We start from the raw sequence: 12,508 nt of genomic DNA, 5'->3' as shown, positions 1-12,508 counted from the left end.
TCAAGAATTTCCCTCTGCCTTCTTCAACCAAAGATGTTCGGAGTTTTGTGGGCTTATGCTCGTACTTCCGCCGCTTTATACGCGATTTCGCTACAATTGCACGACCACTAACTGATCTTCTCAAAAAGAACGTGCCCTTCTCGTGGGGCCAAGACCAAGCAGCTGCGTTTTCCACGCTGATCGACCTGCTCATTTCACCACCAATACTGGCTCACTTTGACCCGTCTGCGACGACTGAAGTACGCACAGACGCCAGTGCTCACGGAATCGGCGCCGTCCTCGCTCAACACCAGGGAGGCCAAACGCGTGTTATTGCGTATGCCAGCCGCCTTCTCTCCACATCTGAGCGAAACTATTCGATAACAGAGCGCGAGTGTCTTGCGTTGGTCTGGGCTGTAGCGAAATTTCGCCCCTACTTGTATGGCCGCGAGTTTTCAGTTATTACGGACCACCACGCTCTGTGTTGGCTGTCGTCGCTCAAGGACCCAACTGGCCGCCTAGGTCGCTGGGCTCTACGTCTCCAGGAGTATAACTTCGACGTAATTTATAAGTCGGGCAGGTTGCACCAAGATGCTGATTGTCTCTCGCGTTATCCGGTGGACCCTACTAGCCTCGCTGTCCATGAAGGCGATTCTTGTGTGCTCGCCATATCTGATTTGCACGACATCGGCACAGAGCAGCGCCGGGACGCAACCCTCAAGAAGGTCATTCAGCGAGTATCTTCAGGACATTCCGACCCTTCTCTCCGTCAATATGTCCTTCGCAACGACATTCTGTATCGTCGCAACATGAAGTCTGATGGCCCGGAATATTTGTTAGTTATTCCCCAACACATGCGTGCCACTATTCTTCAACATCTGCATGACGCACCGACGGCGGGACACCTGGGTTTTTCACGCACCTATCACCGCGTGCGGCAACGGTTCTTTTGGCCTGGCATGTATAAATTTGTGCGCCGTTATGTCGCTGCTTGCGAGCGCTGCCAGCGTCGGAAACGTCCTGCTCTCCGTCCGGCTGGCCTGCTCCAACCTATCGACATTCCCCCGGAACCATTCTTCCGCATCGGCCTCGACTTGCTCGGACCTTTCCCGACGTCCGTGTCAGGCAACAAGTGGATCGCTGTCGCAACCGACTATGCGACCAGATACGCGATAACTCGTGCATTGCCAACTAGCTGCGCTACAGACGTCGCAGACTTTCTCCTAAATGACGTCATTCTGCGGCATGGAGCTCCGCGCCAGCTTTTGACGGATCGGGGCCGCTGCTTCCTCGCAAAAGTTATCGACGAAATCCTCCGGAGCTGCTCTACCGAACATCACCTTACTACTGCCTACCATCCCCAGACTAACGGTCTCACGGAGCGTCTCAACCGAACTCTTACAGACATGTTGTCTATGTACGTCTCTGCTGACCACCGTGACTGGGACGCAATGCTCCCCTACGTTACATTTGCATATAATTCGTCAAGACATGACACCGCCGGCTACTCTCCATTCTTTCTTTTGTACGGCTGCAACCCTGCGTTGCCATTCGACACACTCCTTCCTTCTGCTACTATCCAACCAACGGTCTATGCGCAGGACGCTGCTTCTCGAGCCCGCGTCGCTCGCCAAATCGCGCACACTCGGCTCAGTGCTTCTCAGGCCGCACAAAAAGTCCGCTACGATGACTCGCACCGCGACGTTGACTACCCTGATGACTCTCTTGTCCTACTCTGGACGCCGTATCGACGTGAAGGTTTGTGCGAGAAGCTCCTCCCACGATACACAGGACCCTACAAAGTTCTCCGCAAGGTCACCGACGTCGACTACCTCATCACTCCCGTTCAACCGCACTCATCCTCTGCTACACCATCTACTGATGTTGTTCATGTGTCGCGCCTAAAGCCCTACTATACTGCCAGTCCTGATTGACTTAGGGGCGCCGTGACGGCGCTTTGTTCGCCGGGGGTGATATTACGAGGCAGTGGGCATGGCTCTACCGTCGTGGACAACAGTTCGATGAAAAAGAAGTGGACTCGCCGCGCGAGAGACTGGCAGCTCTGAAGCGTCACTTTGGCATGTAAATATAGGAAATACGCTCATTTCTCTCTTCCGTGTGTTTGCGAGCTCCGTAACAATATGAACCGCGCTAAAACCGCATTAAACAATGTCACTTAGTGAGATGCTGTGCTTTTCACCATTACAAGTCGGGAACTGCGATATCTAATGTGAAAGCGCATGAAACCGTCGTAATCTTGTAGAAAACATTGTAAAGTAGCGAATAAAACGTTTTCTAACGATAGAAGTGCGAAGGTTCGGTTAGTTTGAGCTAGGTAGCGTCGTGAAACCACCAAAAACGATGTCATCTAACGAGATAGTGTTGTTTTATTGCGAGTACGAAACTGTGATAGGTAAAATATTGGGAAAGCACACAAAATGGCATGAACTAGCCAGATACTGCGTCTTGTGCCGTTACAAGTGCGAAACTGCTTTAATGTGATGTTCTCGTTAAAGCGCATGCAAGTGTCGTGAAACCTTAAAGAACGATGTCATTTAGCGAGATACAGCGTTCTGTACTGTAATAAGTTGGTGAGAAACTGTGAGGTCAAGCAAATATCGTAATTGTGAACGAAACAGTGTAATTGAGCGTATTTAGATACAAGTGCGAATGTTAGGTTAGGTTGAGATATCAACCGTCGTAAAACCGCATTAAACAATGTCACTTAGTGAGATGTAGTGTTTTCCAACATTACAAGTCGGGAACTACGATATCTAATGTGAAAGCGCATGAAACCGTCGTAATCTTGTAGAAAACATTGTAAAGTTGCAAATAAAACGTTTTCTAACGATAGAAGTGCGAAGGTTAGGTTAGGTTAGGTTAGGTTAAGCTAGGTAGCGTCGTGAAACTACCAAAAACGACGTCATCTAACGAGATAGTGTTGTTTTATTGCGAGTATTAAACTGCGATAGGTGAAATGTTGTGAAAGCACACAAAACGGAATGAACAAGCCAAATACTGCGTGTTCTACTGTTACAAGTGCGAAACTGCTATATTGTGATATTCTCGTTAAAGCGCATGCAAGCATCGTGAAACCTTAAAGAACAATGTCATTTAGCGAGATACAGCGTTCTGTACTGCAATAGGTTGGTGAAAAACTGTGAGGTTATGCAAATATCGTAATTGTGAACAAAACAGTGTAATAGAGCGTTTTTAGATACAAGTGCGAATGTTAGGTTAGGTTAAGATATGAACCGCATTAAACAATGTCAATTAGTGAGATGCAGTGTTTTTCACCATTAAATGTGGGGAACTGCGATATCTAATGTGAAAGCGCTTGCAACCGTCGTTAGGTTAGGTTAGGTTAGGTTAGGTTTGGTTAGGTTAGGTTAGGTTAGGTTAGGTTTGGTTAGGTTAGGTTAGGTTAGGTTAGATTAGGTTAGGTTGGGTTGAGTTGGGTTAGGTTAGGTTAGGTTAGGTTAGGTTGGGTTAGGTTAGGTTAGGTTAGGTTATGTTAGGTTAGGTTAGGTTACGTTAGGTTAGGTTAGGTTAGGTTACGTTAGTTTAGGTTAGGTTAGGTAAGGATAATTTGGTTAGGTTAGGTAAGGTTAGGTTAGGTTAGGTTGGGTTGGGTGTTGTTGGGTTGGGTTGGGTTAGGTTGGGTTAGGTTAGGTTAGGTTACGTTAGGTTAGGTTAGGTTAGGTTACGTTAGGTTATGTTAGGTTAGGTTAGGTTACGTTAGGTTAGGTTAGGTCAGGTAAGGTTAGGTTACGTTAGAATAGGTTATGTTAGGTTAGGTTACGTTAGGTTAGGTTAAGTTAGGTTAGGTTAGGTTTGGTTAGGTTAGGTTAGCTTAGGTTAGTTTAGGTGGGGTTAGGTTGGGTTAGGTTGGGTTAGGTTAGGTTAGGTTAGGTTAGGTTGGGTTAGGTTAGTTTAGGTTAGGTTACGTTAGGTTAGGTTGGGTTGGGTTGGCTTAGGTTAGGTTATGTTAGGTAAGGTTAGGTTAGGTTAGGTTAGGTTACGTTAGGTTAAGGTATGAACCGTCGTAAAACCGCATTAAACAATGTCACTTAGTGAGATGCAGTGTTTTTCACCTTTACAAGTTGGGAACTGCGATATCTAATGTGAAAGCGCTTGAAACCGTCATAATGTTGTAGAAAGTAATGTAAAGTAGCGAGTAAAGCGTTTTCTAACGATAGAAGTGCGAAGGTTATGTTAGGTTGAGTTATGTTAGTTTAAGCTAGGTAGCGTCGTGAAACCACCAAAAACGACGTCATCTAACGAGATAGTGTTGTTTTATTGCGAGTATGAAACTGCGATAGGTAAAATGTTGTGAAAGCACACAAAACGGCATGAACAAGTCAAATACTGCGTGTTGTACCGTTACAAGTGCGAAACTGCTATGTTGTGACATTCTCGGTAAAGCGCATGCAAGTATCGTGAAACCTTAAAGAACGATGTCATTTAGCGAGATACAGCGTTCTGTACTGTAATAAGTTGGTGAGAAACTGTGAGGTCAAGCAAATATCGTAATTGTGAACGAAACAGTGTAATTGAGCGTCTTTAGATACAAGTGCGAATGTTAGGTTAGGTTGACATATCAACCATCGTAAAACCGCATTAAACAGTGTCACTTAGTGAGATGTAGTGTTTTCAACATTACAAGTCGGGAACTACGATATCTAATGTGAAAGCGCATGAAACCGTCGTAATCTTGTAGAAAACATTGTAAAGTTGCGAGTAAAACGTTTTCTAGCGATAGAAGTGCGAAGGTTAGGTTAGGTTAGGTTAGTTTAGGCTAGGTAGCGTCGTGAAACTACCAAAAACGACGTCATCTAAAGAGATAGTGTTGTTTTATTGCGAGTATTAAACTGCGATAGGTGAAATGTGAAAGCACACAAAACGGCATGAACAAGCCAAATACTGCGTGTTCTACCGTTACAAGTGCGAAACTGCTATATTGTGATATTCTCGTTAAAGCGCATGCAAGCATCGTGAAACCTTAAAGAACAATGTCATTTAGCGAGATACAGCGTTCTGTACTGCAATAAGTTGGTGAAAAACTGTGAGGTTATGCAAATATCGTAATTGTGAACGAAACAGTGTAATAGAGCGTTTTTCAATACAAGTACGAATGTTAGGTTAGGTTAAGATATGAACCGTCGTAAAACCGCATTAAACAATGTCACTTAGTGAGATGTAGTGTTTTTCAACATTACAAGTCGGGAACTACGATATCTAATGTGAAAGCGCATGAAACCGTCGTAATCTTGTAGAAAACATTGTAAAGTGGCGAGTAAAACTTTTTCTAACGATAGAAGTGCGAAGGTTAGGTTAGGTTAGGTTAGTTTAAGCTAGGTAGCGTCGTGAAACTACCAAAAACGACGTCATCTAACGAGATAGTGTTGTTTTATAGCGAGTATTAAACTGCGATAGGTCGAGGGATGAGTCTCCAGGGCGAGGGAAACTACTCCAGGGCGAGGGATGAGTCTGTTTTGGATTACCTTGACATAGCTTACGAAAGCTTTCAAGGTAATGATGTGCGGCATTTGTGGGAAATGTTTAAAGAGCATTGCAAATTTTGTTTAAAGTCTTTTATACCTGATAAGAAAAAACGAACCAAAAGGGTCAATCCATGGATTAACCGAGATATTATTCACCTAAAACGGCGAATTAAACGTATCAAGAAGAGTCGCAGTCCCGATTGTGATGTCTTAAATAGGTTAGTCTCCAAACTTTCGAGCAGCGTAAAATCCGCAAGGAAACGGTATTTTTGCGAAAGTTTGCCTCAGTTCATTTTAAACGATCCAGGAAAGTTCTGGAATCACATCCGCAGTGCACGTAAATCGGTCGATCAATTATTGGTTGATGGCAAGATGGAAACATCTCGTCTCTCCATTGCTAATGCTTTCAATTCCTTTTTTCATTCTGTATTTTCAAACGATCTAGGTGATGAATTTTATATGGAGGCTCATTCGGAACAGATCGAGCTTGTTTCTTTTGAAGGAGTTTTTGAAATGCTTCTGCGATTAGATCCTAAGTGCACTACTGGCCCGGATGAAATCCCGAACGCCTTTCTGCGTCGCTATGCAGAATCTTTAGCTCGGTTTTTGACAGTGATTTTTCGTGAGTCTTTTCGGACGTCCGTGCTGCCCCATGATTGGCTTATGGCTAGGGTAATTCCAGTTTTTAAAAAAGGAGACCGTTTCCATGTTGACAATTATCGACCAATTTCCTTAACGTGCTGTTGTTGCAAGATGATAGAACATATTGTAGCTAACCATATTCTTAATGTACTGGAAAAAAATAAAACATTGAGTCCCTTCCAACATGGTTTTAGAAGGGGATTTTCTACCGTTACGCAGTTGGTCACCGCCGTTCATAGTTTTAGTTCAATCTTAGATCACTCCGGGCAAATTGATGTTTTGTTTTTAGACTTAAGCAAGGCATTCGACAGGGTTCCTCACGGTAGCCTTCTTTTAAAACTTAAACAAGCAGGAATTCCTTCTACACTTGTAAATTGGGTTAATTCGTATTTGAAAGATCGAACGCAATTTGTAGACATCGATGGTACTTATTCCTCCTCTCTAACAGTGACATCAGGTGTGCCCCAGGGAAGTGTGCTGGGGCCCCTGCTTTTTTTGTTGTATGTTAATGATTTAGTGTCTGTGGTTGGCGATACTGTGAATATTGGAATGTTCGCGGATGATATCATGATTTATACTGAAGTGCAGTCTGCTTCTGATCAACATCGGCTAGATAGAGCTTTATGTGACATATCATCTTGGTGCGACAAATGGGGCATGAAAATTAGCACTACAAAAACAGTTCTTTTACGTATAACCAGGAAACGAAACCCCATAACTTTCCGGTACAAAATTAAAAACACCTTAATCGAGGAGGTTAGTAAGTTTAAATACCTAGGTATCGTATTGAACTCCAGATTAGATTGGAACGACCACATTCAGCAGGTAACATCTTCAGCGCTAAAAAAAACTTGGTCTTTTACGGCATAAACTTCGAGGTACACCTAGTAACGTTAAGCTTTTAGCGTATAATTCCATAATTAGGCCTAAACTGGAGTATGCAGCGGTTGTTTGGGACCCGTACACAAACAAAAACATTAACGAATTGGAGAAGGTTCAGAGGAGGGCTGTCCGTTTTATTTATAATAAATATAAAAGAAGTGATTCTCCGTCAGGTATCATGACACTCAATAAAATCCAACCACTACACATTAGACGCCAAATTGCCCGCTTAGCTTTTATGGAATCCCTAATTAAGTGTAAGACTGGATTATCACCCACTCCATTCATTAGTCCGTCCACCACGAGGAAAACACGACACGCACATAGCCACAGTTTATCCCCATTCTTTGCCCGAACAAATACCTTTAAGTTTTCATATTTTCCACGCACGGTAGATGACTGGAATAAATTGCCAGAAAGAATTTTTAGTGGAAATTTTATGACAGCCCTACACGATCTTTTTAGAAACTTTTAATTACTGACGATCGGGTTTTTAGCAATGTTACTTGAAGTTGTGCGTGATTTTCTAGTTTTATTTGGATTGGAAACCCTGCTATGTTTGTGCGAAAAGTCGGTTTCACCGTGGCTTGTTTATTTCGTAGTTCTAAGTGAATTCTGCGTTTTGTTGCTTCATTGTTTTTTTTTGCATTGCATTGTATGTGCATGAACATTCTTTTTTTCTGCCCGTCCTGCTTGGACCATTAAATTGGTCTGCAGTATTGTATAAATAAATAAATAAATAAATAAATAGGTGAAATGTTGTGAAAGCACACAAAACGGCATGAACAAGCCAAATACTGCGTGTTCTACCGTTACAAGTGCGAAACTGCTATATTGTGATATTCTCGTTAAAGCGCATGCAAGCATCGTGAAACCTTAAAGACCAATGTCATTTAGCGAGATACAGCGTTCTGTACTGCAATAAGTTGGTGAAAAACTGTGAGGATATGCAAATATCGTAATTGTGAACAAAACAGTGTAATAGAGCGTTTTTATATACAAGTGCGAATGTTAGGTTAGGTTAAGATATGAACCGTCGTAAAACCGCATTAAACAATGTCAATTACTGAGATGCAGTGTTTTTCACCATTAAAAGTGGGGAACTGCGATATCTAATGTGAAAGCGCTTGCAATCGTCGTTTGGTTAGGTTAGGTTAGGTTAGGTTAGGTTTGGTTAGGTTAGGTTAGGTTAGGTTAGGTTAGATTAGGTTAGGTTGGGTTGGGTTAGGTTAGGTTAGGTTAGGTTAGGTTGGGTTTGGTTAGGTTAGGTTAGGTTACGTTAGGTTAGGTTAGGCTAGGTTAGGTAAGGATAATTTGGTTAGGTTAGGTAAGGTTAGGTTAGGTTAGGTTAGGTTAGGTTGGCCTGGGTGTTGTTGGGTTGGGTTGGGTTAGGTTGGGTTAGGTTGGGTTAGGTTACGTTAGGTTAGGTTAGGTTAGGTTACGTTAGGTTATGTTAGGTTAGGTTAGGTTACGTTAGGTTAGGTTAGGTCAGGTAAGGTTAGGTTACGTTAGAATAGGTTAGGTTAGGTTACGTTAGGTTAGGTTAAGTTAGGTTAGGTTAGGTTAGCTTAGGTTAGGTTAGGTTGGGTTGGGTTGGGTTAGGTTGGGTTAGGTTAGGTTAGGTTAGGTTAGGTTGGGTTAGGTTAGTTTAGGTTAGGTTAGGTTAGGTTAGGTTAGGTTAGGTTGGGTTGGGTTGGGTTAGGTTAGGTTAGGTTAGGTAAGGTTAGGTTAGGTTAGGTTAGGTTACGTTAGGTTAAGGTATGAACCGTCGTAAAACCGCATTAAAAAATGTCACTTAGCGAGATGCAGTGTTTTTCACCTTTACAAGTTGGGAACTGTGATATCTAATGTGAAAGCGCTTGAAACGGTCGTAATGTTGTAGAAAGCAATGTAAAGTAGCGAGTAAAACGTTTTCTAACGATAGAAGTGCGAAGGTCATGTTAGGTTGAGTTATGTTAGTTTAAGCTAGGTAGCGTCGTGAAACTACCAAAAACAACGTCATCTAACGAGATAGTGTTGTTTTATTGCGAGTACGAAACTGCGATAGGTGAAATGTTGTGAAAGCACACAAAACGGCATGAACAAGCCAAATACTGCGTGTTGTACCGTTACAAGTGCGAGTTTGCTATGTTGTGATATTCTCGTTAAAGCGCATGCAAGCATCGTGAAACCTTAAAGAACGATGTCATTTAGCGAGATACAGCGTTCTGTACTGCAATAAGTTGGTGAAAAACTGTGAGGTTATGCAAATATCCTAATTGTGAACGAAACAGTGTAATAGAGCGTTTTTTAATACAAGTGCGAATGTTAGGTTAGGTTAAGATATGAACCGTCGTAAAACCGCATTAAACAATGTCACTTAGTGAGATGCAGTGTTTTTCACCATTACAAGTCGGGAACTGCGATATCTAATTTGAAAGCGCTTGCAAACGTCGTTAGGTTAGGTTAGGTTAGGTTAGGTTAGGTTAGGTTACGTTAGGTTAGGTTTGGTTAGGTTAGGTTAGGTTATGTTAGGTTAGGTTGGGTTAGGTTAGGTTAGGTTAGGTTAGGTTAAGATATGAACCGCGCTAAAACCGCATTAAACAATGTCACTTAGCGAGATGCAGTGTTTTTCACCTTTACAAGTTGGGAACTGTGATATCTAATGTGAAAGCGCTTGAAACGGTCGTAATGTTGTAGAAAGCAATGTAAAGTAGCGAGTAAAACGTTTTCTAACGATAGAAGTGCGAAGGTTATGTTAGGTTGAGTTATGTTAGTTTAAGCTATGTAGCGTCGTGAAACCACCAAAAACGACGTCATCTATTGAGATAGTGTTGTTTTATTGCGAGTACGAAACTGCGATAGGTAAAATGTTGTGAAAGCACACAAAACGGCATGAACAAGCCAAATACTGCGTGTTGTACCGTTACAAGTGCGAAACTGCTATGTTGTGACATTCTCGGTAAAGCGCATGCAAGTATCGTGAAACCTTAAAGAACGATGTCATTTAGCGAGATACAGCGTTCTGTACTGTAATAGGTTGGTGAGAAACTGTGAGGTTATGCAAATATCCTAATTGTGAACGAAACAGTGTAATAGAGCGTTTTTTAATACAAGTGCGAATGTTAGGTTAGGTTAAGATATGAACCGTCGTAAAACCGCATTAAACAATGTCACTTAGTGAGATGCAGTGTTTTTCACCATTACAAGTCGGGAACTGCGATATCTAATGTGAAAGCGCTTGCAAACGTCGTTAGGTTAGGTTAGATTAGGTTAGGTTAGGTTAGGTTACGTTAGGTTAGGTTAGGTTAGGTTTGGTTAGGTTAGGTTAGGTTAGGTTAGGGATGTTAGGTAAGGTTTGGTTAGGTTAGGTTAGGTTAGGTTGGGTTAGGTAAGGTTAGGTTAGGTTAAGATATGAACCGCGCTAAAACCGCATTAAACAATGTCACTTAGTGAGATGCTGTGCTTTTCACCATTACAAGTCGGGAACTGCGATATCTAATGTGAAAGCGCATGAAACCGTCGTAATCTTGTAGAAAACATTGTAAAGTAGCGAATAAAACGTTTTCTAACGATAGAAGTGCGAAGGTTCGGTTAGTTTGAGCTAGGTAGCGTCGTGAAACCACCAAAAACGATGTCATCTAACGAGATAGTGTTGTTTTATTGCGAGTACGAAACTGTGATAGGTAAAATATTGGGAAAGCACACAAAATGGCATGAACTAGCCAGATACTGCGTCTTGTGCCGTTACAAGTGCGAAACTGCTTTAATGTGATGTTCTCGTTAAAGCGCATGCAAGTGTCGTGAAACCTTAAAGAACGATGTCATTTAGCGAGATACAGCGTTCTGTACTGTAATAAGTTGGTGAGAAACTGTGAGGTCAAGCAAATATCGTAATTGTGAACGAAACAGTGTAATTGAGCGTATTTAGATACAAGTGCGAATGTTAGGTTAGGTTGAGATATCAACCGTCGTAAAACCGCATTAAACAATGTCACTTAGTGAGATGTAGTGTTTTCCAACATTACAAGTCGGGAACTACGATATCTAATGTGAAAGCGCACGAAACCGTCGTAATCTTGTAGAAAACATTGTAAAGTTGCAAATAAAACGTTTTCTAACGATAGAAGTGCGAAGGTTAGGTTAGGTTAGGTTAGGTTAAGCTAGGTAGCGTCGTGAAACTACCAAAAACGACGTCATCTAACGAGATAGTGTTGTTTTATTGCGAGTATTAAACTGCGATAGGTGAAATGTTGTGAAAGCACACAAAACGGAATGAACAAGCCAAATACTGCGTGTTCTACTGTTACAAGTGCGAAACTGCTATATTGTGATATTCTCGTTAAAGCGCATGCAAGCATCGTGAAACCTTAAAGAACAATGTCATTTAGCGAGATACAGCGTTCTTTACTGCAATAGGTTGGTGAAAAACTGTGAGGTTATGCAAATATCGTAATTGTGAACAAAACAGTGTAATAGAGCGTTTTTAGATACAAGTGCGAATGTTAGGTTAGGTTAAGATATGAACCGCATTAAACAATGTCAATTAGTGAGATGCAGTGTTTTTCACCATTAAATGTGGGGAACTGCGATATCTAATGTGAAAGCGCTTGCAACCGTCGTTAGGTTAGGTTAGGTAAGGTTAGGTTTGGTTAGGTTAGGTTAGGTTAGGTTAGATTAGGTTAGGTTGGGTTGAGTTGGGTTAGGTTAGGTTAGGTTAGGTTAGGTTGGGTTAGGTTAGGTTAGGTTAGGTTATGTTAGGTTAGGTTAGGTTACGTTAGGTTAGGTTAGGTTAGGTTACGTTAGGTTAGGTTAGGTTAGGTAAGGATAATTTGGTTAGGTTAGGTAAGGTTAGGTTAGGTTAGGTTAGGTTGGGTTGGGTGTTGTTGGGTTGGGTTGGGTTAGGTTGGGTTAGGTTAGGTTAGGTTACGTTAGGTTAGGTTAGGTTAGGTTACGTTAGGTTATGTTAGGTTAGGTTAGGTTACGTTAGGTTAGGTTAGGTCAGGTAAGGTTAGGTTACGTTAGAATAGGTTAGGTTAGGTTAGGTTACGTTAGGTTAGGTTAAGTTAGGTTAGGTTAGGTTTGGTTAGGTTAGGTTAGGTTAGCTTAGGTTAGTTTAGGTGGGGTTGGGTTGGGTTAGGTTGGGTTAGGTTAGGTTAGGTTAGGTTAGGTTGGGTTAGGTTAGTTTAGGTTAGGTTACGTTAGGTTAGGTTGGGTTGGGTTGGCTTAGGTTAGGTTATGTTAGGTAAGGTTAGGTTAGGTTAGGTTACGTTAGGTTAAGGTATGAACCGTCGTAAAACCGCATTAAACAATGTCACTTAGTGAGATGCAGTGTTTTTCACCTTTACAAGTTGGGAACTGCGATATCTAATGTGAAAGCGCTTGAAACCGTCATAATGTTGTAGAAAGTAATGTAAAGTAGCGAGTAAAGCGTTTTCTAACGATAGAAGTGCGAAGGTTATGTTAGGTTGAGTTATGTTAGTTTAAGCTAGGTAGCGTCGTGAAACCACCAAAAACGACGT

The sequence above is a fragment of the Rhipicephalus microplus genome, unplaced genomic scaffold (genome assembly GCF_043290135.1).
Source record: "Rhipicephalus microplus isolate Deutch F79 unplaced genomic scaffold, USDA_Rmic scaffold_31, whole genome shotgun sequence".
In the NCBI taxonomy this organism is placed as follows: Eukaryota; Metazoa; Arthropoda; class Arachnida; order Ixodida; family Ixodidae; genus Rhipicephalus; species Rhipicephalus microplus.
The sequence above is the reverse complement of the archived record's forward strand: the minus strand, read 5'-3'. Positions refer to the sequence as shown.